General features: G+C 48.5%; 1 pseudogene; it reads right to left on the bottom strand.

Annotated features, from left to right (window-relative positions):
* Window positions 1-27619, bottom strand: part of LOC139226152 (myeloperoxidase-like) — an 84292-nt pseudogene that overhangs the window by 40820 nt on the left and 15853 nt on the right.

Genomic DNA, 27619 nt, shown 5'->3' with positions numbered 1-27619 from the left:
CCTTGTCTTAAATGCTCTTTTCATGAGCAGTTCAGCAGGTGGGATCCCAGTGAGTGAGTGTGGTCTCGTGCGGTAGCTAAGCAGGACTCGGGATAGGTGCGTCTGTAGTGAGCCTTCAGTTACCCTCTTCAAGCCTTGCTTGATGGTTTGCACTACTCTCTCTGCCTGACCATTGGACGCTGATTTAAACGGGGCAGATGTGAATGTTTGATCCTGTTACGGGTCATGAATTCTTTGAACTCAGCACTGGTAAAACATGGCCCGTTGTCGCTCACCAGGACATCGGGTAAGCTGTGTGTGGTAAGCATGGCCCACAGGCTTTCAGCGCTGGCAGCGGACGTGCTAGCCGACATTATCTCACATTCAATCCACTTGGAGTACGCGTCTACAACCACAAGGAACATTTTAACCAAGAACGGGCCTGCATAGTCGACGTGTACCCTAGACCACGGTTTAGAGGACCAAGACCATAAACCTAGCGGCCCCTCCCTGGGTACATTGCTTAACTGCGAGCATGTATTACATCTGTGAACGCAGAACTCTAAGTCCGCATCGATACTGGGCCACCACACGTGGGATCTGGCTATCGCTTTCATCATCACGATGCCTGGGTGGGTACTGTGGAGGTCATTGATGAAAGGGTCTCTGCCCTTCTTGGGCATCACTACTCAATCGCCCCACAGAAGGCAGTCTGCCTGTATGAACATTTCATCTTTGCGCCGCTGGAATGGCTTTATCTCTTCCTGCATTTCCACTGGGACACTGCACCAGCTCCCATGAAACGCACAGCTTTTGACTAGAGATAATAAGGGGTTCTGGCTTGTCCAGGTTTTGATCTGCCGGGCAGTGATGGGTGATTGCTCACTCTCAAATGCTTCCATAACCATGGCTAGATCTGCGGGCTGCGCCATTTCCATCCCCATGGTGGGCAATGGCAGCCTACTGAGAGCATCGGCGCAGTTTTCTGTGCCTGGCCTGTAGCGGATGACATAGTTGTATGCGGACAACGTGAGCGCCCATCTTTGGATGTGGGCCGGTGCGTTGGTACTTATCCCTTTACTCTCGAAGAACAGGTTTATAAGTGACTTATGGTCAGTTTCCAATTCGAATTTTAGCCCAAACAGGTATTGATGCATTTTCTTTACCCCATAGACACACGCTAACGCTTCTTTTTCAATCATGCTGTCGGCTCTCTCAGCCTTAGACAGACTCCTGGATGCATAAGCAACCGGTTGCAGTTTCCCGAAATCATTAGCTTGTTGCAATACACACCCAACGCCATATGACGATGCATCACATGCTAGTACCAAACGCTTACATGGATCATACAACACAAGCAATTTGTTTGAGTGTAACAATTTTCTCGCTTTTACAAGGGAATTTTCTTGGCTTTTGCCCCAAACCCATTCGCCCCCTTTCTATAGTAAGACATGTAATGGTTCTAGCAGGGTGCTGAGACCCGGTAAGAAGTTACCAAAGTAGTTCAAGAGTACCAGAAACGACCGCAGCTCCGTCATGTTCTGTGGCCTCGGTGCGTTCTCGATTGCCTCCGTCTTCGCATTGGTGGACATGATGCCGTCCGCCGCAATCCTCCTTCCCAGGAACCCTACTTCAGGCGCCAGGAAAATGCACTTCGAGCATTTTAACCTGAGCCCCATGCGGTTGAGTCAACTAAGAACCTCCTCTAGGTTCTGCAGGTGCTCGACTGTGTTCTGACTTGTGACCAAGATGTCGTCCTGGAAAACCAGTGTGCGGGACCGACTTCAATAAACTTTCCATGTCTCTCTGGAATATCGCCGCCGCTGATCGGATTCAAACGGGCATCTGTTATAAGCAAAAAGACCTTTGTGTGTGTTGATGCAGGTGAGGGCCTTCGATGATTCCTCTAGTTCCTCCGTCATGTAGGCTGAAGTCAGAACCAGCTTTGTGAACGTCTTTCCTCCCGCCAGTGTTGCAAAGAGGTCGCCGGCTTTTGGTGGTGTGTATTGGTCCTGCAGGGAGAAACGATTGATAGTTACTTTGTAATCGCCACAGATTCTGACGGTGCCATCTCCCTTGAGGACTGGGACAATAGGACAGGCCCACTCACTGAACTTGATTGGTGAAATGATGCCCTCTCGTTGCAGCCAGTCTAGCTCGATCTCTACCCTTTCTCTCATCATGTACGGTACTGCTCTTGCATTGTGATGGATGGGTCGTGCCCCCGGAATTAGGTGGATCTGCACTTTTGCTCCTTGGAATTTCCCGATGCCTGGTTCGAACAGCGAAGGAAATTTGTTTAAGACCTGGGCACACGAAGTGTCATCAGCGGGCGATAGTGCTTGGATGTCGTCCCAGTTCCAGCATATCTTTCCCAGCCAGCTCCTCCATCGCCCGGTACCACCCAGAGTGGTAGCTTGTGCACCGCTCCATCGTAGGAGACCTTTACGGTAGCACTGCCGATTACAGGAATCAGTTCTTTAGTGTAAGTTCTTAGTCTCGTGCAAACTGGAGTTCAGACTGGCCTTGAGGCCTTGTTGCACCACAACCTTTCGAAAGTCTTTTTGCCCATGATGGACTGGCTCGCGCCCGTGTCCAGCTCCATTGACACCGGGAGTCCATTTAGTTCAACATTCAGCATTAGCGGGGGACAATTTGTGGTGAATGTGTGCACCCCATGTACCTCTGCATTCTCTATCTGAGGCTCTGGTTCGTAGTGATCCTCCGTGGATCTGTCCTCCTCTGCAACCTGGGGATTTGCAGGTTTAACAGGCTAAGCAGCTCGGCTGCACACTCGTTGGAGGTGTCCCATTGTTCCACAGCCCTTGCAAATGTACTCTTTGAATCGGCATGAATGGAAACGATGATCACTCCTGCAGCGCCAACAAGGTCTTGCATTCATCACCCTTGATGGTGGACTCTGAGATATCTGTGGACGTGTAGCTGCAGGTATGTGTGACCTGCTCTGTACGTTACGATTTGAAAACAACATTACTTTGTTCACAGTACTTGTAGCAGCACTTGTGTGCTGAGAGATTTGCTTAGTATTGTCACTGGTGGCAATGAACGCCTGGGCTATCACTATGGCCTTACTCAAGGTTGGGGTCTCTACAGTCAAAAGCTTGCAAAATATGGTTTCGTGGCCAATGCCAAGTACGAAAAAGTCTCTGAGCATGTGCTCCAAATGTCCTTCAAATTCGCAATGTCCTGCAAGGCATCTCAGCTCGGTGACATAACTCACCACTTCCTGGCCTTCAGACCTTTTGTAGGTGTAGAACCAGTACCTCGCCATCAGAACACGTTCCTTCGGGTTCAAAAGCCCTCGGACCAGTGTGCACAAATCATCGTATGATTTCTCTGTGGGTTTCGCTGGAATGGACAGATTCATCATGAGGCCATACGTTGGTGCCCCACACACAGTGAGGAGGATCACTCTACATTTGGCAGCGCTCTCTTCCCCATCTAGCTCGTTGGCCACGAAGTATTGGTCAAGTCACCGCACAAAAGTTTCCCAATCATCTCCATCCGAAAATTTCTCCAAGATGCCCACTGTTCTCTGCATCTTTGGGTTCGCTAACTGTATCTTGTCGCCAGTTGTGGCGTATGGAGAAAGAGTCAGACTGAACACCATGAGCTCAAAGTAAAGTGTGACCTTAGTCTTTTATTGCAGGTCTCCAGAGTGCCTCTCCAACCTGTGAAGCCTCCTTAAATACCTGTGCTCCCAAGGAATTATGGGATCCATTGGGACTCCGGGGAATGAGCCCTCTGGTGGCTGTACAAAGTAAATACAAGTCCACATATATGACAGAGGCCAAGTTGGTTTTCCCTCGTGTTGGTTCTCTCACCACCTACCGCAGGCCCAGTCTGGCAGCTGTGTCCTACAGGACTCGGCCAACAGTGGGGCTACCTAGTCACTCTTGGTGATGGATATCGAAGTCCCCCACCCAGAGTATATAGCCAAGTGGTGTTCAACATGGAGAAGTACTGATTCATCAGCTGAGGGAGAGCAATAAGTGATAATCAGAAGGAGGTGACCTTGCCCATGCTTGACAGGAAGCTATGAGACTTCATTGGGTCTGGAGTCAATGTTGAGAACTCCCAAGACCACTCCCTCCTGACTGTATACCACTGTGCCGCAACCTCTGTTGGTTCTGTACTGCTAGTGGGACAGGACATACCCAGGGATGGTGATGGAGAAGTCTGGAACGTTGGCTGAAAGGTTTGATTCTGTGAGTATGACTATGTCAGGCTGTTGCTTGACTAGTCTGAGGAACAGCTCATCATGTTATTGGTCCAGACCTCTGGATTACTAGTGCAGTAGCATAACCACTGTGCTACCGTTCACCTTCAGATTGTACCGTGTATTGTCCATTACCTGGAAGCCCATGGTCTCGGCCTCGCTGAATGTTCAGTGAAGCCAGGTCCTCAGCGATGCGACTGAATGTTTCAAACAGATGATCACGCAATTCTTCCGCCATCATCTTATCCAGCTGCTGTAGTTTGTTTGGATAACTAATTAGTCCCTAAATAAGCAGATCTGTTCCATCTAAACATAGAAAAATTCTGCCGTATGCGGAGTCAAGTCCAAGGAGATATTTCAGGTCAAGAAGGGTTACAGAATGAGAATGAGGAAAGGAAAGTGGAGAGAGACAAGGAGGGGAGAGGTCATTACTTGATGTAAACATGAGGATGAGAATTTATAATTTGAGGCACTGAAGGACAAGGAGCCAATATAGGTCAATGAGGACAGGGATTATGGGTGTGCAGGAAAGGATACAGGCAGCAGGATTTTGGATGAGCTGAAGGAGGATGGTAGGCTAGCCAGGAGTGCATTGAGTCTGGATGTGACAAAGGCATGGATGAGGGTTTCAGCAGCAGAGGAATGAGGTTGGGGTGCAGGCAGGCTATGTTATGGAGGTGAAAGTAGGCAGTATTTTTGATGGAAGATATGGGGTTTAAAGCTTATCTCAGGATCAAATAGGACATAGTCAAATGAGACTCTGAACAACCTCGTTTAGTCTGAGACAGTGGCTGGGGAGGCGGCTAGAATCAATGGCAAGGTAACGGAATTTGTGATGGAGACTGAAGACAATGGCTACAGTTTTCCCAATGTTTTACTGGAGGAAATTGCAGCACATTGAAGACTAAGGGCTGGATTTTCGGCCTTTGGGGGTTTTCGGCGAAAATGGTAGCGATACGTGAAACTTACCATTTTCACTGTGCTACCGTTTTAGGCCGAACTTTCAGCCTTTACATCTGCGCCAGGGGTGCATCGGTAAAGGAGGTGTTGACAAGCATTTGCGGTGCAAAACGCGAGTTTCGGCAACTTTAGGCCGGGAGTGCTGCAAGAGAGGTCTTGGGAGGGGGGGGAAAAAAATTCCAAAAAACATTCCCAGAACATTTGCAAGACCCATAACTATTTAATCACTGCAAACAAATTAAAAAATAAAACCTTCAATTTATCTTTTTTTGCAGGTTTTCGTACTTACCACTGCTGGCAGGGCTGCACCTACAGGTTTGACCTGTCGCTATTCTGGGCGCAGCGTACGGGTCGGGAGCATGCCGAAACTCGGACGCAAATGCAATCCGAAAACCCAGTCACAAACCTGTCTCAAATCCGGCTCTTTTTTCTCTCCCTTTTCGTTTTCTCTCTCTCCCTTCCCGACCGCTCTCTCCTATCATCATGCTTCCTTTCATCTGTCCTCTCTCGGATACTCTGCCCTCCCAAATCACTACCCCAATCCTTCATTACTCTTCGGCCCTCCTACTCTCCTGCCGCCGTCCCAGGCTTGACTCCCTCTTATATAAACCTACAACTTCCCTTTGTGTCTCTCTTGGCATCCTACAAAGGGCCCATCGAGGTAGTCGTTGCTGCGTCTTTATGAGTAGCAACCCCAACTGTCCCATCCTATTCTCGAACCAACTTTCACACCCAACACGTCCAATCTCCTCCCCGTCCAACTCACCATGCCCAGCGTTGAGCCTGTGGACACTGGCAGTTGGTCATCACTGACCCTCTCCGCATCTTCATCCAGATTATTCGTTCACTTGTGAACAAGGCCTTTGACATCCATGAGCTTATCGTAGATGATTGCATCGACATCATGGCCCTGACAGAAAGTTTTGTTGAGGGTGATGACACCTTATCCTTAAATGAAGCCTCCCCATCTGGCTATACCTTCCACCACTTGCCCCGCTCAGACTGCCATGGTGGCGGTGTGGCTCTCATCACCAAATCACACCTACTCCTCCGGCAATTTCCCCTCCTTTGAGCATCTCACCTTATTCCACCCCTCTCAACTCTCATTTAAAATTCTCGTTCTCTACCGCCCACCCACGTACCATAAAAATGTTATTACCGAGATAATCACTGCTTTCCTCCCTCAGCCTCTGCACCGAGTGACTTCTCATCCTCGGTGATTTCAATTCATCATGCTCTCTCTCCTCTGAGTTCATTAGCCTCCTATCCTCCCTTTATCTCTGCCTCCATGTAAACTCCCCAACCCATATTTGCAGCCACCTGAACCTTGCCATCTCTCGTGACCTCGCTACTCCCATCGTGACTGATACGTCCTTACTACACAGTATAAATGCACACGAGGCCCATGCTTGAGAGAAGGCCAGTCTGTGACCTGTCCTTTATTCCTTAGCACTCAAGTGATGAAGGTGGGTGGAGCTTTCCCTTTTATACCTGAAGGTCCAGATTAGGAGTGTCTCCCACCTAGTGGTCAGTGTTCTCACGGTGTACAACTTAGGTCAGTTTATACATGGGTGACAATGCTGGTTGAATACATGACATCACCTCCCCCCCCCAAAGTCTTATTGGGATCACAGGTTGAGTCTCTCTGGTGGTTTACGCTCCCTTGTAGAGCGCCTGAGTTGGGGCTCCGGTTGTTGGGCGCTGGCCTGAGTGTCTGCTGTTTGCAGTGCCTCAGGCCTGTCCGGACTGCCCACAGTGACTGAGCTCTCCTCCCTTTGATTCTGGTGTTCGGTCACCTGTGGTGGAGTGAACTCTATATCGTGTTCTTCCTCTGCTTCTTCTATGGGGTTGCTGAACCTCCTTTTTGTTTGATCCACATGTTTGCGGCAGATTTGTCCATTGGTAAGTTTAACTACCAGAATCCTATTTCCCTCTTTGGCAACCACAGTGCCTGCGAGCCATTTGGGCCCTGCAGCGTAGTTGAAGACAAAAACAGGATCATTTACATCAATACATCGCGCCCTCGCATTCCTGTCATGGTCGTGATATTGTGACTGGCGCCTGCTCTCGACAATTTCTTTCATGGTGGGGTGTATAAGGGATAATCGGGTTTTGAGCGTCCTTTTCATTAGTAGCTCTGCGGGTGGAACCCCTGTGAGCGAGTGTGGTCGGGATCTATAGGCCAACAGGAGGCGTGATAAGCGGGTTTGTAGGGAACCCTCTTGGAATCTGAGCATCCCCTGTTTGATTATCTGCACTGCTCGTTCTGCCTGGCCGTTTGAGGCCGGCTTGAACGGTGCCGTTCTAACATGGTTAATTCCATTGCCTGCCATGAAGTCCTGGAATTCAGTGCTTGTGAAGCACGGGCCATTGTCGCTGATCAAGATGTCCGGTAGACCGTGGACGGCGAACATTGCCCGTAGACTTTCTATCGTGGCAGAGGATGTGCTTGAATTTAAAATGTCACACTCGATCCATTTGGAGTAGGCGTCTACTACAACCAAAAACATTTTCCCCATGAAAGGACCTGCGTAGTCCACATGGATGCGTGACCAAGGCTTGGCGGGCCATGGCCAGGGGCTAAGGGGGGCTTCCCTGGGCGCACGGACCAGCTGGGCACACGTGTTGCACCTGCGAACACAAAGTTCCAGATCTGCGTCTATCCCTGGCCACCAAACGTGTGACCTGGCAATTGCCTTCATCGTGACAATGCCCAGGTGCCCATTGTGGAGTTCTCTGATGAACACCTCTCTGCCCATCTGGGGCATGACTACGTGGTTTCCCCACAGTCGGCAATCGGCCTGAATCGAGAGTTCATCCTTGCGCCTGTGAAATGGTTTAAATTTCTCAGGGCATGCTCTGTACGTGGCTGCCCAGTCCCCATTCAGGACACATTTCTTGACTAGAGCCAATAGCGGGTCTCTATTTGTCCAGACTTTAATCTGACGGGCTGTCACGGGTGAGCCTTTACTTCCGAAAGCTTCAACAGCCCTGACCATCTCAGCACCATGCTCGGTAGCCCCTTCAGTGGTGGCTAGTGGGAGCCTGCTGAATGCATCGCCGCAGTTTTCGGTGCCCGGTCTGTGCTGAATTGTGTAGTCATAGGCAGCTAACGTGAGTGCCCACCTCTGTATTCGGGCCGATGCGTTTGCATTTATGGCCTTGTTGTCAGCCAAAAGGGACGTTAGGGGTTTGTGATCTGTCTCCAGCTCAAATTTCCTGCCAAACAGGTACTGGTGCATTTTCTTTACCGCATATACACATGCGAGCCCCTCCTTTTCTACCATCCTGTAGCCCCTTTCTGCCTGGGACAGACTCCTGGAGGCAGAAGCTACCAGATGTAACTGACCCTTGGCAATGACATGCTGCAACACACACCCGACACCATAGGACGACGCATCGCACGTTAACACAAGTTTCTTACATGGGTCATATAGCGTTAACAGATTGTTGGAACATAACAAATTGCATGCTCTATTAAAAGCCCTTTCCTGGCTGTCTCTCCAGGCCCATTCGCGACCTTTGCGTAGGAGCACGTGTAGCGGCTCTAGCAGCGTGCTTAATTTGGGAAGAAAGTTACCAAAATAGTTCAGGAGCCCCAGGAACGAATGCAGCTCCGTCGTGTTACAGGGTCTGGGTGCTCTCTGGATTGCTTCCGTCTTGGATGCAGTAGGGCTGATCCCGTCTGCTGCTACCCTCATCCCCAGGAATTCTATCTCTGGAGCTAGGAAGACGCACTTCGCCTTTTTCAGTCGCAGACCTACTCGGTCCAGTCTGCGTCGCACCTCCTCCAGGTTGTGGAGGTGTTCTTCAGTATCGTAACCCGTAATGAGGATATCGTCCTGAAAAACCACCGTCCCTGGAATCGACTTGAGGAGGCTTTCCATATTTCGTTGGAAGATCGCGGCAGCCGAGCGAATCCCGAACAGACATCTGTTGTACTCAAATACCCCTTGTCGTGATGGTGGTCAGCTTCTTCGACTCACTCGCCAGCTCCTGGGTCATGTAAGCTGAGGTCAGGTCCAATTTTGAAAAAAGTTTGCCACCGGATAGCGTCGCAAAGAGGTCCTCTGCTCTCGGTAGCGGGTACTGATCTTGGAGTGACACCCGATTGATGGTGGCCTTGTAATCGCCACATATCCTGACCGACCCATCCGCCTTGAGCACTGGCACAATCGGGCTCGCCCAGTCACTGAATTCGACTGGCGAGATGATGCCTTCCCTCAACAGGCGGTCCAATTCGCCTTCTATCTTTTCCCGCATCATGTACGGCACCGCTCTGGCCTTGTGGTGTACTGGTCTGGCGTCCGGGTTTATGTGAATCACTACCTTGGCCCCCATGAAAGTGCCAATGCCGAGTTGAAATAATGAGTCAAATTTGTCCAGGACCTGTGAGCATGATACTCGCTCCACAGAGGAAATTGCATTGGCATCGCCCCATTTTCAGTTCATGACAGCAAGCCAACTCCTCCCCAGCAGTGCGGGACCGTCCCCTGGGACAATCCAGAGTGGCAACCTGTTCTCCGAATCTTTGTGGGTCACGACTACCGTGGCGCTGCCTAGCACCGGAATGATCTGTTTTGTGTAAGTCCGTAGCTGTGCGTCAATCGGCGATAATTTTGGCCTCCTGGCCTTGGATGCCCACAACTTTTTGAACTGTTTGATACCCATCAGGGACTGGCTGGCATCCGTGTCTAACTCCATTGATACTGGGATGCCATTGAGGAGCACTTTCATCATTATCGGTGGCGTCCTGGTGTATGAACTGTATACGTGCTCCACATGAACTCGCTGAACTTCAGCTTCCAGCGATTTCCCCCAGTGTCCATTTCTGCAATTTCTGCAGGTATCTTGCTCATCTCTGCAAACTCCGGCTGAATGTATGCCTCCACGCCTCCAGCATGAGTTGCGGTTTGAAACAAAAGGTCCCTTGCCAGTCGATCGTCCCTGACTGCCCCTGTTATTGTCCTTGAGTGCACCATTAACAGGTGTTGATGGCCCCATTACTGGCCGCATTGTCCCTTGCAATGGCGTGAATCGCTGTTCAGCTTGCCATTGTCTCTGTTGAACTCCCCCTCTGGGTTCGGCTACATGTTGGGGCATGCCTGACTGCCCTTCTCTGCCTGGAGAACTGTGTGCTGCTTTAACGATGTTGAATCTCTGTCCCAACCATTCCTTAACACAGTGCCTCTCGTCTGTTCTGCTAGTGGCCATGCTCACGTGGTTTAAATCCCAGTTTCTTGTCGCCATTGATACATCCTTACTACACAGTATAAATGCACATGAGGCCCATGCTTGAGAGAAGGTCAGTCTGTGACCTGTCCTTTATTCCTTAGCACTCAAGTGATGAAGGTGGGTGGAGCTTCCCCTTTTATACCTGAAGGTCCAGGTTAGGAGTGTCTCCCACCTAGTGGTCAGTGTTCTCACGGTGTACAACTTAGGTCAGTTTATACATGGGTTACAATGCTGGATGAATAGATGACAGTGACAATCGCAGATAAGGACATCTCTGATCACTTCATCGTATCGCTCTCCACACACATCACCCACGATGCCTCCCCCACCGCCCCGCCAACCCTGCCTCCTGTGTCCGCCCCTGGAAAAACCTCTCTCCCAACTCTCTTACAACTTTAATTACAAAATCCCAACTGTCCAGCCTTTTGCCCTCCATTCACCACAATATTTCTGCAGTTACTGATCCGCTCAACCACACCCTCACCTTCGCTCCTTACGTCCAAGGGATGCAGACTTGAAGGGAACTGATGGGCAAGTGGTTTAACCATTCACAACCAGATCTGGCTGGACCACATAAAGCACTATCGGGTCCTGCTCTCGTCTACCAAAATTGCTCACTATTCCAGAATCATTCTGGAATGCAAAGATAAACCGCAGCTTCTATTCTTCATGGCTAAGTGTCTTCTTAAAACCCTCTCCCCTGTCTCCACCCACCCTCACCTCTGACAACAAGTGTGAGGAGCTCATGGACTTTTTTGTCTCTAAGATTGAGAACATCTGTTCAGCTGCCTCTACCACTTCCCTTCTTTCCCCTAATGCACTGGGCCAAATTTCCTCTGAGGTTCCCCTCTGCCTCAGATCTGACCTCACATCTTTCTCCAGTTTCTCAGGATCTCCCCTCATGACCTCGCTGAGCTCATCTTGTCCATGAAACCCACTTCCTGCTCCCTCGACCCTATTCCCACCAAACTGCTGACCACCCAACTTCCTTTTCTGGCTCCCATGTTAGCTGACATTGTTAACAGTTCTCTCTCCACGGGTATTGTCCGTCTCTCCCTCAAATCTGCCGTCATCATCCTCTCCTCAAAAAAACAATCCTTGACCCAGCCATCCTTGCAAACGACCACCCCATCTCCAAACGCCATTTCCTCTCCAAAGTCCTTGTACGTGTTGTCGCTTCCGAAATCCGTGCCCATCTTTCTCGCAACCCCATGCTTGAATCCCTCCAATCAGGCTTCTGTACCGCCACAGTACCGAAATGACATCTTTTGTGACTGTGATGAAGGTAGACTATCCCTCCTCGTCCTTCTTGACATATCTGCAGCATTTGACACGGTTTAGAAACATAGAAACATAGAAAATAGATGCAGGAGTAGGCCATTCCGCCCTTCGAGCCTGCACCACCATTCAATAAGATCATGGCTGATCATTCCTTCAGTACCCCTTTCCTGCTTTCTCTCCATACCCCTTGATCCCTTCAGCCGTACGGGCCATATCTAACTCCCTCTTGAATATATCCAATGAACTGGCATCAACAACTCTCTGCGGCAGGGAATTCCACAGGTTAATAACTCTCCGAGTGAAGAAGTTTCTCCTCATCTCAGTCCTAAATGGCCTGCCCCTTATCCTAAGACTGCGTTCCCTGGTTCTGGACTTCCCCAACATCGGGAACATTCTTCCCGCATCTAACCTGTACCGTCCCATCAGAATCTTATATGATTCTATGAGATCCCCTCTCATCCTTCTAAACTCCAGTGTATAAATATCCAGTTGATCCAGTCTCTCCTCATATGTCAGTCCAGCCATCCCTGGAATCAGTCTGGTGAACCTTCGCTGCACTCCCTCAATAGCAAGAACGTCCTTCCTCAGATTAGGAGACCAAAACTGAACACAATATTCCAGGTGGGGTCTCATAAAGGCAGTGTACAACTGCAGTAAGATTTCCCTGCTCCTATACTCAAATCCCCTTGCTATGAAGGCCAACATACCATATGCCTTCTTTACCGCCTGCTGTACTTGCATGCCAACTTTCAATAACTGATGAACCATGACACCCAGGTCTCGCTGCACCTCCCCTTTTCCTCATCTGCCGCCATTTAGATAATATTCTGCCTTTGTGTTTTTGCCCCCAAAGTGCATAACCTCACATTTATCCACATTATACTGCATCTGCCATGTATTTGTCCACTCGTCTAACCTGGACAAGTCACCCTGCAGCCTCTTAGCATCCTCCTCACAGCTCACACCGCCACCCAGTTTAGTGTCATCTGCAAACTTGTAGATATTACACTCAATTCCATCATCGAAATCATTAATATATATTGTAAAGAGCTAGGGTCCCAGCACTGAGCCCTGCGGCACTCCACTAGTCACTACCTGCCATTCTGAAAAGGACCCGTTTATCCCGACTCTTTGCTTCCTGTCTGCCAACAAGTTCTCTATCCACGTCAGTACATTAGCCCCAATACCACGTGCTTTGATTTTGCACACCAATCTCTTGTGTGGGACCTTGTCAAAAGCCTTTTGAAAGTCCAAATACACCACATCCACTGGTTCTCCCTTGTCCACTCTACTAGTTACATCCTCAAAAAATTCCAGAAGATTTATCAAGCATGATTTCCCTTTCATAAATCCATGCTGCTTGGACCAATCCTATCACTGCTTTCCAAATGCGCTGCTATTTCATCCTTAATGATTGATTCCAACATTTTCCCCACTACTGATGTCAGGCTAACCAGTCTATAATTACCCGCTTTCTCGCTCTCTCCTTTTTAAAAAAGTGGTGTTACATTAGCAACCCTCCGTCCATAGGAACTGATCCAGAGTCGATAGACTGTTGGAAAATTATCATCAATGCATCCACTACTTGTAGGGCCACTTCCTTAAGTGGGATGTAGACTATCAGGCCCTGGGGATTTATCGGCCTTCAATCCCGTCAATTTTCCGAACACAATTTCCCGATTTATAAGGATATCTTTCAGTTCCTCCTTCTCACTAGACCCTCGGTCCCCTAGTACATCTGGAAGGTTACTTGTGTCTTCCTTTGTGAAGATAGAACTGAAGTACTTGTTCAATTGGTCTGCCATTTCTTTGTTCCCCATTATAAATTCACCCGAATCTGACTGCAAGGGACCTACATTTGTCTTCACTAATCTTTTTCTCTTCACATATCTATAGAAGCTTTTGCAGTCAGTTTTTATGTTTCCGGCAAGCTTCCTCTCATACTCTATTTTCCCCCTCTTAATTAAACCCTTTGTCTTCCTCTGCTGAATTCTAAATTTCTCCTACTCCTCCGGTTTGCTGCTTTTCTGGCTAATTTGTGTGCCTCTTCCTTGGATTTAACACTATCCTTAATTTCCCTTGTTAGCCACGGTTGAGGAACCTTCCCCATTTTATTTTTACTCCAGACAGGGATGTACAATTGTTGAAGTTCGTCCATATGATCTTTAAAGGTTAGCCATTGCCTATCCACTGTCAACCCTTTAAGTATCACTTGCCAGTCTAATCTAGCCAATTCGCGCCTCATACCATCAAAGTTACCTTTCTTTATGTTCAGGACCCTAGTTTCTAAATTAACTTTGTCACTCTCCATCTTAATAAAGAATTCTACCATATTATGGTCACTCTTCCCCAAGGGGCCTCGCACAACAAGATTGCTAATTAGTCCCTTCTCATTACACATCACCCAGTCTAGGATGGCCAGCTCTCTGGTTGGTTCCTCGACATATTGGTCTCGAAAACCATCCCTAATACACTCCAGGAAATCCTCCTCCACCGTATTGCTACCAGTTAGGTTGGCCCAATCAATATGTAGATTAAAGTCGCCCATGATTACTGCTGTACCTTTATTACACACATCCCTAATTTCTTGTTTGATGCTGTCCCCAACCTCATTACTACTATTTGGTGGCCTGTACACAACTCCCACTAGCGTTTTCTGCCCTTTGGTATTCCGTAGCTCCAACCATACCGATTCCACATCATCCAAGCAAATGTCCTTCCTTACTATTGCATTAATTTCCTCTTTAACTAGCAAAGCCACCCCACCTCCTTTTCCTTTCTGTCTATCCTTCCTAAATGCTGAATACCCTTGGATGTTGAATTCCCAGCCTTGGTCACCCTGGAGCCATGTCTCCGTGATGCCAATCACATCGTATCCATTAACTGCTATCTGCACAGTTAATTCGTCCACCTTATTCCGAATACTCCTCGCATTGAGGCACAGTCTTCAGGCTTGTCTTTTTAACACACTTTGACCCTTTAGAATTTTGCTGTAAAGTGGCCCTTTTTGTTTTTTGTCTTGGGTTTCTCTGCCCTCCACTTTTACTATTCTCCTTTCTATCTTTTGTTTCTGTCTCCATTTTATTTCCCTCTGTCTCCCTGCATAGGTTCCCATCCCCTTGCCATATTAGTTTAACTTCTCCCAAACAGCACTAGCAAAAACTCCCCCTAGGACATTGGTTCTGGTCCTGCCCAGGTGCAGACCACCCAGTTTGTACTGGTTCCACCTCCCCCAGAACCCGTTCCAATGCCCCAGGAATTTGAATCCCTCCCTGCTGCATCATTGCTCAAGCCACGTATTTATCTGAGCTGTCCTGCAATTCCTACTCTGACTAGCACGTGGCACTGGTAGCAATCCTGAGATTACTACTTTTGAGGTCCTACTTTTTAATTTAACTCCTAGCTCCCTAAATTCATCTTGTAGGACCTCATCCGTTTTTTACCTATATCGTTGGTACCTATATGTACCACGACAACTGGATGTTCACTCTCCCTTTTTAGAAGGTCCTGCACCCACTCCGAGACATTCTTGACCCTTGCACCCGGGAGGCAATATACCAGCCTGGAGTCTCGGTTGCGGCCGCAGAAACGTCTATTTATTCCCCTTACAATTGAATCCCCTATCACTATAGCTCTCACACTCTTTTTCCTGCCCTTCTGTGCAGCAGAGCCACCCACGGTGCCATGGACTTGGCTGCTGCTGCTCTCCCCTGATGAGTCATCCCCCTCAACAGTACTCAAAGCGGTGTATCTGTTTTGCAGGGGGATGACCGTAGGGGACCCCTGCACTACCTTCCTTGCACTGCTCTTCCTGTTGGTCTTCCATTCCCTATCTGGCTGTATACCCTTTTCCTGCGGTAAGACCAACTCACTAAACATGCTATTCACGTCATTCTCAGCATCATGGATGCTCCAGAGTTCATCCACCCACAGCTCCAGTGCCGCAATGCGGTCCGTCAGGAGCTGGAGGCGGAAATACTTCCCGCACTCATAGTCGTCAGGGACACCGGAAGCGTCCCTGACTTCCCACATAGTACAGGAGGAGCATAACACGTGTCCGAGCTCTCCTGCCATGACTTAACCCGTAGATAAACTTAATTTGGCAACAATAATGCTAAAGGTTACTTACTGATAAAGAAAAGAAAAAGAAAAACTACTTACCAATCACTTACCCCTTTGGTTGAGATGTCACCTTTTGATTTCTTTCTACTTCTTTTTTGCCTTCTCTCCCCGCTGCAGCTGCACCGGTAGGCCTGTCCGACTCACCACGCTGGTCCCCGAACTGCTGGGCCTTTTATAAACTACTGCCGCTCCGACTCCCGCCTCTCCGACTCACCACACTGGTCCCCGAACTGCTGGGCCTTTTATAGGCCGCTGCTGCTCCGACTCCCGCCTCTCCGACTCACCATGCTGGTCCCCGAACTGCTGGGCCATTTATAGGCTGCTGCCACTCCAACTCCCGCCTCTCCAATACACCTTTTCTTTTTCCAACGCCTCTCCACTGTCGTCTAGCTGGGTGGGACTGCACGCGCCTGGTTCCAATCTTATCTATCTAATCATAGCTAGAGAATCACCTGCAATGGTTTCTCTTCCTGCTCCCTTATCATTACCTCTGGTGTCCCCCAAGGATCTAACCTTGGCCCCTCCTATTCTCATCTACATGCTGCTCCTTGGCGACATCATCCGAAATCACAGCTTTCAATTTCCTCATGTACGGAGACAACATCCAGCTCTACCTCACTACTACTTCTCTCGACCCCTCCACAGTCTCTAAATTGTCAGACTGCTCGTCCAACATCCAGTTCTGGATGAGCAGAAATTTTCTCCAATTAAATATTGGGAAGACCAAAGCCATATTGTTGGTCCCCTCCACAAACTCTGTTCTCTAGCCATTGACTCCATTCCTCTTCCTAACTTCTGTCTGAGGCTGTTCTCATCTTTGGTGTCATATTTGACCCTGAAATGAGCTTTCGACCACATATCCGTACCATAATCAAGGTCTATTTCCACCTCTGTGACATCACTCGTCTCCGCCCTTGCCTCAGCTCATCCACTGCTGAAACCCTCATCCATGGCATTGTTACTTCTAGACTTGACTATTCTAATGCACTCCTGGCTGACCTTCTACATTTTACCCTACGTAAACTTAAGATCATCCAAAACTCTGCTGCCTCTTTCCAAACTCGCACCAACTCCCGTTCTCCCATCACCTCTGTGCTCGCTGACCTGCAATGGCTCCTGATTAAGCAACACCTCGATTTCAAAATACTCATCCTTGTTTTCAAATCCCTCCATGGCCTCACCCCTCCCTATCTCTGCAATCTCCTTCAGCCCCACAACCCCAGAGATATCTGTGCTCCTCTAATTCTGTCCTCTTGAGCATCCCTGATTATAATCGCTCAACCATTGGTGGCCATGCCTTCTGTTGCCTAGGCCCTAAGCTCTGGAATTCCCTGCTTAAACCTCTCCGTCTCTCCATTCTCCTTGAAGATGCTCCTTTAAACCTACCTCTTTGACCAAGCTTTTGGTCATCTGCCCTAATATCTCCTTATGTGACTCGGTGTCAATTTTTGCGGGCTTATAATACTCCTGTGAAGTGTCTTGGGACGTTTTACTACGTTAAAGCAGCTATATAAATACAAGTTGTTGTTATTGTTGTTGTAAATGGCCTAGCTCTAATTTTAAGATTGCATCCCAGTATATACCCTATCGATTCCCTTTATTATTTTAAATAACTCGATTAGATCACCCCTCAACCTTCTAAACTCAAGAAAATACAAACAAGTTTATGCAATTTGCCCACATAATTTAACCTTTTAAGCCCTGGTATCATTCTGCTGAATTTGAGCAGTACTCCTTCCAAGGCCAATATATCTTCTCTGATGTTCATTGTCCAAAACTGAAAGCAATACTCCAGCTGGGGTCTGACCAAGGCTCTGTGCAACTGAAGCATCATTTCCCCACTGATAAAAGCCAACTTTACATTGACCTTTTTGTTTACCTTTTGTATCTGTGCACAAACTTTTAGTGATTTGTTTGCAAGGATACCTAAATCCCAGTGCTTCTCTACAAGTGCTGGTCTCTCACCATAAGGAAAATATTCCGATTTGTCTTTCTCATATTCGAAGTGGATGACCTCACACTTCCCCACATTGAATTCTGTCATGTATGTAACCAGAATGTAACACCACTGTATTACTGTATACACTCAATCTCGATGCACACCTTGACCACAAGGGATGAACTTGTGGGAGACACTCTTTACCTGATCACACAGGTATAAAAAGGAAGGTCCCACGCAGAGTCATCGTCTTTGGAGTCCTGTAAATAAAGAGAGCAGGTCACAGAGAGACCTTGTCCCCAGAATGTGCCTCGTGTGGTTTCATGCTGGAGAGTAAGGACTTTACATTGGCGACGAGAAACGGGAATTCACGGCCCACGAGAATGGCCACCGGTAGCACAGAGGAACGGTATTGTGTTGGGGAAGACTGGGACGATTTTGTCGAGAGGCTTCAGCAAAGCTTTGTTACGAAAGAATGGCTGGGGGATGCAGCGGCCGACAAGCGAAGGGCTCATCTTTTGACCAGCTGCAGACCAAGGACTTACGCGCTCATGAAGGACTTACTAGCACCCGAAAAGCCGGCGGACAAAACCTTTGAAGAACTTATCAAATTGATCGGGGAGCACCTGAAACCAGTGAGTAGCATACATATGGCCCGACACAGATTCTACACCCACCGACATCGTGAAGGACAGAGCATACCGGACTTCGTAGCAGACCTCTGGCGTTTGGCCAGCCTCTAAGTTCGCAGACGCCTGCAGGGGGGAGATGCTAAGAGACTTCTTTATCGAGGGCATTGGACATGCGGGAATTTTTCGCAAATTAATTGAGACCAAGGATTTGACCTTGGAAGCGACAGCGTTGATGGCTCAAACTTTCATGGTGGGGGAAGAAGAGACGAAAATAATATACGTGTGCAATTCTGCCTCTAACGCGGCGATGGATCAGGGAGTCAACATCATCAATGCAACTCAGAGCCCTGCAGGCAGGCAGGGGCAGTCCGACATTCCCCAGGCAGCAATAGACCCCAGCATAGGACTTCAACAGAGACAACGGCAGGCTGAACGGACATTCACGCCATCACAGTGGACAATGCGGCCCGGGATGGGGCCATTGACACCCACGAATAGGGTACTTAAGAGCAATCAAAGGGACAGTCAGCGCGGAATGGTTGGCCATAGTCCCTTTGTTCCCGACAATGGAAACTTTAACTCATGCTGGAGGTGTGGGGAAAACACTCAGCTAGACCTTGCAGATTTCAACAGTTTGTCTGCAGGAACTGCAATCTCAGTGGCCATTTAATTCGAATGTGCATGAAGTCTGCAACCAGACTAATATAAGAAGCGGATAGACCAGAAGAGGATTCATTGAGGCAGGAGGACTTTTGGGGCAAATCGATGGACGCCGAGGTTCAGCGGGTCTATATGGCGAATATTTACAGTTGATATACCAGAACGCCACCAATGATGATGAGGGTTTTATTAAACGGTATCCCTGTACACATGGAGCTGGACACTGGGGCCAGCCAGTCACTCATGGGAGTTCAGCAATTTGAGAAGCTATGGCCACTTAAAGCCAGTAGACCCAAATTAGCACGTATCGAGACACAATTACGGACTTACACCAAATAAATCATTCCGGTGCTAGGCAGTGCAATGTTGGCTGTTACACACAATGGGTTAGTGAATCGGCTGCCACTCTGGATTGTCCCGGGCAATGGTCCCGCACTGTTGGGTAGGAGCTGGCTAGCCGAGATGAACTGGAAATGGGGGGATATTCATGCAATGTCATCTGTGGAGCGAAGTTCATGCTCACAAGTCCTACAACAATTCGATTCACTATTCCAACCTGGCATCGGGACTTTCAAAGGCACTAAAGTAGTGATACACACCACCCCGGACGCCAGGCCAGTGCACCACAAAGCCAGAGCGGTGCCATATGTGATGCGGGAAAAGATCAAGAGCGAATTGGACCGGCTGTTGAGAGAGGGCATCATCTCGCCTGTTAAATTCAGCGACTGGGCGAGCCCCATCGTTCCCGTCCTAAAAGAAGATGGCTCTGTCAGGATCTGTGGTGACTACAAGGCCACCATCAATCGGGTGTCCCGACAAGATCAATACCCGCTCCAGAGAGTGGAGGACCTCTTTGCCACGCTAGCAGGCGGCAAGCTGTTCACCAAGTTGGCCTCACTTCAGCCTATATGACCCAGGTGCTGGCCAACGAATCTAAACTACTGACCACCATCACCATGCATAAGGGACTGTTCGTTTATAACAGGTACCCATTTGGCATTCGATCAGAGGCCGCAATTTTTCAATGAAACATGGAAAACCTACTTAAATCCATTCCTAGAACGATCGTATTCCAGGACGACATCCTCATCATGGGTCGAGACACCGAGGAACACTTCCACAACCTGGAGGAGGTGCTACGCTGACTGGACCGGGTAGGCCTGCGACTCAAGAAATCTAAATGTGTGTTCTTAGCTCCTGAGGTTGAGTTTCTTGGCAGGAGGGTTGCTGCAGATGGGATTCGGCCCACCGAATCCAAAACAAAGGTGATTCAACGAGCACCCAGGCCCTGCAACACATCGGAGTTGCATTCATTCCTGGAACTGTTGAACTATTTCGGGAACTTTCTGCCGAACTTGAGCACGTTGTTGGAGCTGCTGCACGTGCTCCTGCATAAGGATTGCAATTGGTTTTGGGGGGACTGTCAGGAACGGGCTTTTGATCGGGCGCAAAACCTACTTTGTTCAAACAAGTTGTTGACCCTGTATGACCCCTCTAAAAAATTGGTTCTGACATGTGATGCATCGTCCTATGGGGTTGGATGCGTGTTGCAGCAGGGCAATGCTGAGGGTCAACTACAACCTGTGGCTTATGCCGCTAGGTTGCTCTCTCAAGCAGAACGGGGATATGGGATGGTCGAGAAGGTAGCGCTTGCATGTGTCGATGGTGTAAAAAAAATGCATCAGTACCTCTTTGGTAGGAAGCTTGAATTAGCGACAGACCACAAGCCATTAACATTCCTGTTGTCAGACAGCAAGGCTATCAATGCCAACGCATCAGCTCGCATACAGCGATGGGCTCTCACGCTGGCTGCTTATGACTACTCTATCCGGCACCGGCCCAAGACTGAAAATTGCGCTGACGCGCTCAGCAGACTTCCACTGGCCACCCTGAGGGGGCAGCGGAGCAAAGCGCGGAGATGGTCATGGCTGTCGATGCCTTTGACAGTGCAGGCTCCCCCATCACAGCCCGCCAGATCAAAATCTGGACAAACAGAGAACCCCTCCTAACCCTGATTAAGAAATGTGTTCTGACTGGGGATTGTGCGCCCGCACACGGAGCATGCCCTGAGGAAGTCAGATCGTTCTACAGACTGATGGATGAGCTCTCCATCCAAGCCGACCGCCTACTATTGGGCAGCCAGGTAGTTATGCCTCAGAAGGGCAGGGAGACATTCATCAGGGAATTCCACAGCGAGCACCCAGGCATTGTGCTGATGAAGGCCATTGACCAGTCACACGTTTGGTGGCCTAGAATTGATTCAGATCTGGAACACTGTGTTCACAGGTGCACGATGTGTGCCCAGCTGGGCAATGCCCCCAGGGAGGTCCCGCTCAGCCCGTGGCCCTGGCCCACCAGGCATGGTCATACATTCATGTTGACTATGCGGGCCTGTTCATGGGTAAGATGTTACTTATTGTGGTAGATGCATACCCGAAATGGATCGAGTGCATCATTCTGAATTCATGCACGTCATCCACCACCGTGGAAAGCCTACGTGCGATCTTTGCAACTCATGGCTTGCCGGACATCCTGCTTAGTGATAACGGCCCATGTTTCACAAGCTACAAATTCCGAGAGTTTATGTCGGGCAATGGCATCAACCACGTCAGGACTGCGCCGTTCAAGCCGGCCTCCAATGGCCAGGCGGAACGTGCAGTCCAAATCATTAAGCAAGGGATGCTCAGGATTCAAGGACCCTCCCTACAATGCCGCCTGTCGCGCCTCTTGCTGGCCTATAGATCCCGACCGCACTCGCTCACGGGGGTCCCGCCCGCAGAGCTACTATTGAAACGGACACTCAAAACTCGGTTGTCCCTCATTCACCCAGTCCTGGCCAACATAGTTGAGGGCAAGCGCAAGTCACAAAACGAGTACCATGACCGTAATTCGAGGGGGAGATGTATAAAAATAAATGATCCTGTATTCGTCCTCAATCACGCCATGGGGCCCAAATGGTTTGAGGGCATTGTAATTGATAAAGAGGCGAATAGGGTCATCGTGGTAAAACTCAACAATGGTCAGATATGCCGTAAGCATCTGGACCAAGTAAAAAAAAGATTCAGCATCGACACGGAGGAACCTGAAGAAGACCATGAGATGGAGTTCACAACACCACCAGTGAACGAGCAACAAGAGCAAGCAGAAGAATGCACAGTCCCTGCGGTCAGCCCGGACAGGCCGGAATCACCACAGGTGACAGACACTCAAGTCCAACAACCAGAGCCCCAACTGCGGCGCTCCACGAGGGAGCGTAGACCACCTGAAAGCCTAAACCTATGATCCCAATAAGACTTTGGGGGGGGAAGGTGATGTCATGTATGTAACCACAATGTAACACCATTGTATTACTGTATACACTCAAACCAGATGCACACCTTGACCACAAGGGGTGAACTTGTGGGAGACACTCCTTACCTGATCACACAGGTATAAAAAGGGAGGTCCCATGCAGGGTCATCGTCTTTGGAGTCCTGTAAATAAAGAGAGCAGGTCACAGAGTGACCTTGTCCCCAGAATGTGCCTCGTGTGGTTTCATGCTGTAGAGTAAGGACTTTACAAATTCCATCTTCTATAGTTTTGTCCACTCACTTAATCTGTCTATGTCGTTTTGTAACTTTCTGATCCCATCTATTTACCCAAATGAAGTACCTCCACTTCACCAACCATGGAACAGAGAGTTGGGTGCTGCACTGCTCAGTCACTTCTCATCCTTGTGTTCAAATCCCACTAAGGTCTTGCTCCTCGCTATCCCTGTAACCTCCTCCTCCAAGATCTCTGTACTCCTCCAATTCTAGCCTCTTGCACATCACAGATTTTCAGCACACCACCATTGTCGTCAGCTGCCTAGGCCCTAAGCTCTGGAATTTCCTCCCTAAAACTTGCGAAGGCTCTCCCCTTTAAGTGAAGGGGAGAGCCGTGGTGAGGCGGCGCGTGATGACGTCATTGCGGTGGTCACTCCACACCCACAACTTCCGCACCTCAAGTGTTGCCACCACCGCATATCCGCCCCTCTAGTGTACCCACCACCCCCATTAAGAGCGACTTCCAGATCCAAGTAAAAAAAAAACAAAGAGCAGAATTTTGCTCAAGAGGCGACTTCAACCACTGCAGTGGTGAAAACACATAAAATGGGGCGGGAGCGTCCCGTTTCGGGCGGGGGGCTATTTCGGTCCCTCAGCCTCTCTATCTCTCTCTCTTCTCCTTTAAATCAAACTTTAAAGCCTACCTCTTTGATCAAGCTTTGGCTCTCCTATCCTAATATCTCTTTATGTGGCTCGATGTTAAATTTGTCTGATAACACTCCTGTGAAGTATCATGGGATGCTTTTACAGGTACTACGTTAAAGGCACTATATAAAAGGAAGTTATTGTCGTAGATTCTATTCTGTTCCTCCACATTTGTTTTCATTTCACTCCATTTTTTTTCTGGCACTTCTCCCCGTCCATTACACCTTCTGCTTTGGTAAAGTCTGCCAAAGGATTGAAATGGAGTTTGAGCCTTTCAAAAGACTGAAAGAATTTTTTGCCATTCCCATTTATTTTGCACACTTATCTTTAAATGGCAACGTCCCTTTAAATTTCAGTTAAAGGGTGATTTTGCAGTTCCCACCATTACACCTGGCAAATGTTGCACAACAGCTATGCATAGTTCTGAAAACGTCTGACATTCAGCCTGTGCTTTTTCAACTTACAGCATCTCAAGATGCAACCAGGTAGGAAGTCAGCTTGTTGCATTGTTGGTTAGCTTTGTGCAAACAGCTAGGCGTTCAATTCTACACTGAGCATGAACAGCAAAAGCGGCCCTCAAAAACAGGAGGGTGGGTGGGCGGGGGAATTCCCCATAGACATGTCCCATTGATGTGGGTGGATAGATCCACACAGGGGCCCCTCTAAGAATGTGAAGAGCCAAAGCAAATTGTGTGGGGTCCTGGCGTAACCGGCTCCCTCTCCCCCCACCCCCAGCCCCACCCCCCCAACACCCCGAGGCAGAAATAAGACTTTCCATTCTCTGCAGCCCCACAAACTTTGGGGCCAATGATTTTAAGATAGAATAACAATAGTGTATCAAAGTAATGAAACCATTCAGTACATTTGAGTCTGGCGCAGTCATATTAAAGTGAGTGATCTACCTTCCATTACCAATTTCCCTGGAGTGAAGAAAGAATTGCGCAGCAGCAGAGTTGGATATTCTGGATGATCCTTGTAACTTTCATTTATACGTAGCACTGTTGCATCAAGTGTGACATGTCCATATCTGAAGGCGGAAATGGCAAAAACATTCTTAATGTTTGGATCAATGGTGTCATCATATCTTTCATATGTAGGCAGATATTTACGCATTGTTTGAGGACCAATTATTTTGGGTAAGAAGTCTTTGAAAGTTATTATCTGTTGAAGATTGATGAGAAAAGGACTCACTAAATGAATTAATCTGAAAAGAAACAATAACAGCAGAAGTACTGGCATCAGTGAGTTAGAGCATCATGGCCATGAAATTCAGCCAGATTGCACTGGCCGTTAAGGACAATTTGGATGACGAAATGGCGGCGGCCTCACTTCTGCCTACTTCTGGTGGGTCCTGGGTGACTGCCATTTTGGAAACGTCAGTAGCAATGCCGTTGCCTGTGCTGGCTGCAGAAATGGAAATGAAGCAGATCGTGATGTCAATGAGTATGCAATGCTGATTTGACGCACGACCTGCCATTTTCAATGTTGCCGCTCCATGTAACGTTCTCTCCAAATCACAAAAAGCTGACCATGTGTTCAGCAGCAGGAAGGACCTCCCACCAGTGCTATTTAAAGGTATCAGGAACAACTTTTAACTGACTTGCTTTTTGATTTGCTTTGGCTCTGTGTAAATTTGTGCAACTGCTTGGAGCTTACTTCGGTTATTTAAAGTTGGTGAGGTGACAGGAAGTGTTGCTGTAAATGGAGAATGTTTTGCTTCTCATTTAAAGGGTTCTGCTCACACCACTTGCTCACAATCATGGGGCTCTACTTGCAGTTCCCCTCATGCTTGAGAACGCCAGGAATATGGAGTGGAGGCAGTGAAGAAGAGGGCAAGATGCTCGCAGAGGAGGAGGAGGAGCGACAGGAGGGTTTTCTGCAGGAAGCTATACCCATCTAGGGTCTTCCGAGAGCACTTCTCCTATCTGCACAATCGTGGAGCAATGCATTTGGAGGCTCCGCTTCACCAAGGAAGTGGTCACATAACTCTGCTACCTCCTGCAACCAGGCCTGCAGCTTCAGAGCAGGGCAACAATGGCACTGCCAGTGGCCTTCAAGGCCACCGTGGCCCTTAAGTTTTTCGCCATTGGATCCTTCCAATTTCAAGCACGCGGCATAGCTAACATCTCCCAGTTCACTATGCATCTGGGAGGTCACAGAGACTCAGTACTCCAGGAGAAGGGATTTCATTGTCTTCTCTTTGAACAGAGAGAAGCAGCAGTGTGGCTTTGTGGGTGCTACTTATAAATCCTGAGATGTTCCATAACTGCAAAGGCTACCACTTATTAATGTGCAGTGGTGTGCAACTACATCTAGCACATCATGATGGTGAATGCCCAGTTTATTGGCAGCATTCATGCCAGGAAACTGTGCCAGTCTGGTGTGCCAGAAATCTTCCAACCACCATGTCAAACCTGAGGTGGCTGCTCGGAGACAAGGACTACCTGCTCTGCACCTGGCTGATGACTCCCTTCCGCAACCCCACCACTCGTGGCCAGCATTCATATCATGACAGCCATGCTGCCACGAGGAACCTCATCGAGCAGACCATTGGAGTGCTAAAGCAACAGTTCTGTTACCTTGACCACTTCAGGAGCAGCCCTCCAGTACACACCGGGTAGGTGTTCCATTTTGTGGTGTTCTGCTGCATACTTCACAACTTAGCCATCATGAGGACACAGCCCTTGCCACCACAGGTTCTGGGATCACCTCAGGAGAAGGATGAAGAGGAGACGGGAGGAGGCAAGCAGCAGATCACCATTCTAGATGGGCTGTCTGTAAGCACCTCATCAGACACGGGTTCCAATGAATGAACTTCCTGATCTCCATTGCTCATCACTTCACCATCTTACCATTCCTTTATCACTGAATATCTCAGCTCACTCCTGGGCACTAAGCTGAAACGAGAGGCACCATAAAACAAATAGTTCAAATATAATTTATGAATTTATCAATTGCAATTCAACACAGCATCAACTAATCACCCTTGTGCATTCCCTCGGCGTCTTTCATGTTCCTTTTTCAACTCTTGTGCTCCTATTCAGGTTCAGCAGTTGGGCTTCCATTCTGCCCATCAGCTGCTGCTCCCGGCGGTTATATGCCACCTTTGCCTCCAAGAGAAAAGAAAGTGTATCAATCAGTGTGATGCAATGTATTTTTGGTGATGTACCTGCCATGGTTGAATAGCAGGTGGTCTGTGCAAGGTGTGAGATCTGGGTGAGAGTCTTGGAGAAGTGGTAAGTATGCGAGGGTGAAGTGAAGCTATGAATGTGAGATAGGAGTGATGATTGCTGGAGATTGTTGGTAGGTGAGTGATGGGGAGGTGGTGCATTGAGCAGTGTGTCAAGCTAGTGATGCAGATAATGGGATATGGCATTTGAAGATTCATTCACTCACTTTGACCACTCATATAAGGTCATTAAATGATCTGCGGCTCTGGATGCAGGTCTTAGGGACAACACTTGTGGCATTGACAGCCTCTTGTTCCCCTGCAGGTAGGATTCCTGATGTTGCCTTTGAACCCCCAGCACCAAGACCTCCTGTACCGCCTCCAAAAACCTCTGTGCCCTCTCTCTTTCTGTTGTCCCATGACTTCATGCACACTGACAATGACTTGCTTCTGCAACAAAGCACCTCCCTTCAAGTAGTGCAGAGAGTCTTGGTAAATTTTTATTGGCCAGTAGACTGCACCCGATATTGGCCCCCTGTTGAGAGCAAAGCCAACCGACAGCATGTTTAGTGCTGAGATCAGTGCGGAAGGTATGAGCAGGCAGCATGAATTTTGTGTATTGCCTGCACCACTTTGAACAGGTGCGGGCACATTGTTAACGCTGACCGTGCCCATTTACAGACCTAATTGAATTTCACCACCGCACCCCCCCGCCCCCGTATTTTTACCTTGGGGATTAAGTACAACATAAAGGGAAAGAGGTTTTTTTTGATAGTGAGGAAATTTAGATGTACATTGTAGAAGCTCGTTATCCTTCAAATCTATGATTTGAGTTCAAATTCAGATCAAACATGTGGAATGAAGATTTCCTTTCTTTTAAACAAGGTCGCTGAGTCAGCTGATGGGAATATTCTCAGTTTACCTCTGGGCTATAATCAGGCATCAACATTATTATCATTTGGTATTTGTGTGAGTGTTTTTTTTTTAAACCAGTTCTTTCCAAGTTAGTACATCTTCTAATTTAGAATGCTTCTCTTCAAAAGTACAAAGCAATCAGAGATTCGAAAGTCATGGAAAGGGCCACAGCCCTTTGCATGTCTGCAGGAGAGCACGCAAGGGTAACATTTCTATCTCGCAAGATTGTAGGCTGCAGTCAAGAATTATGGCAAGGAC

The sequence above is a fragment of the Pristiophorus japonicus genome, chromosome 16 (assembly GCF_044704955.1).
Source record: "Pristiophorus japonicus isolate sPriJap1 chromosome 16, sPriJap1.hap1, whole genome shotgun sequence".
Taxonomy (NCBI): domain Eukaryota; kingdom Metazoa; phylum Chordata; class Chondrichthyes; family Pristiophoridae; genus Pristiophorus; species Pristiophorus japonicus.
Note: the sequence above shows the minus strand (reverse complement) of the source record. Positions and strands in the feature narration are given on the sequence as shown.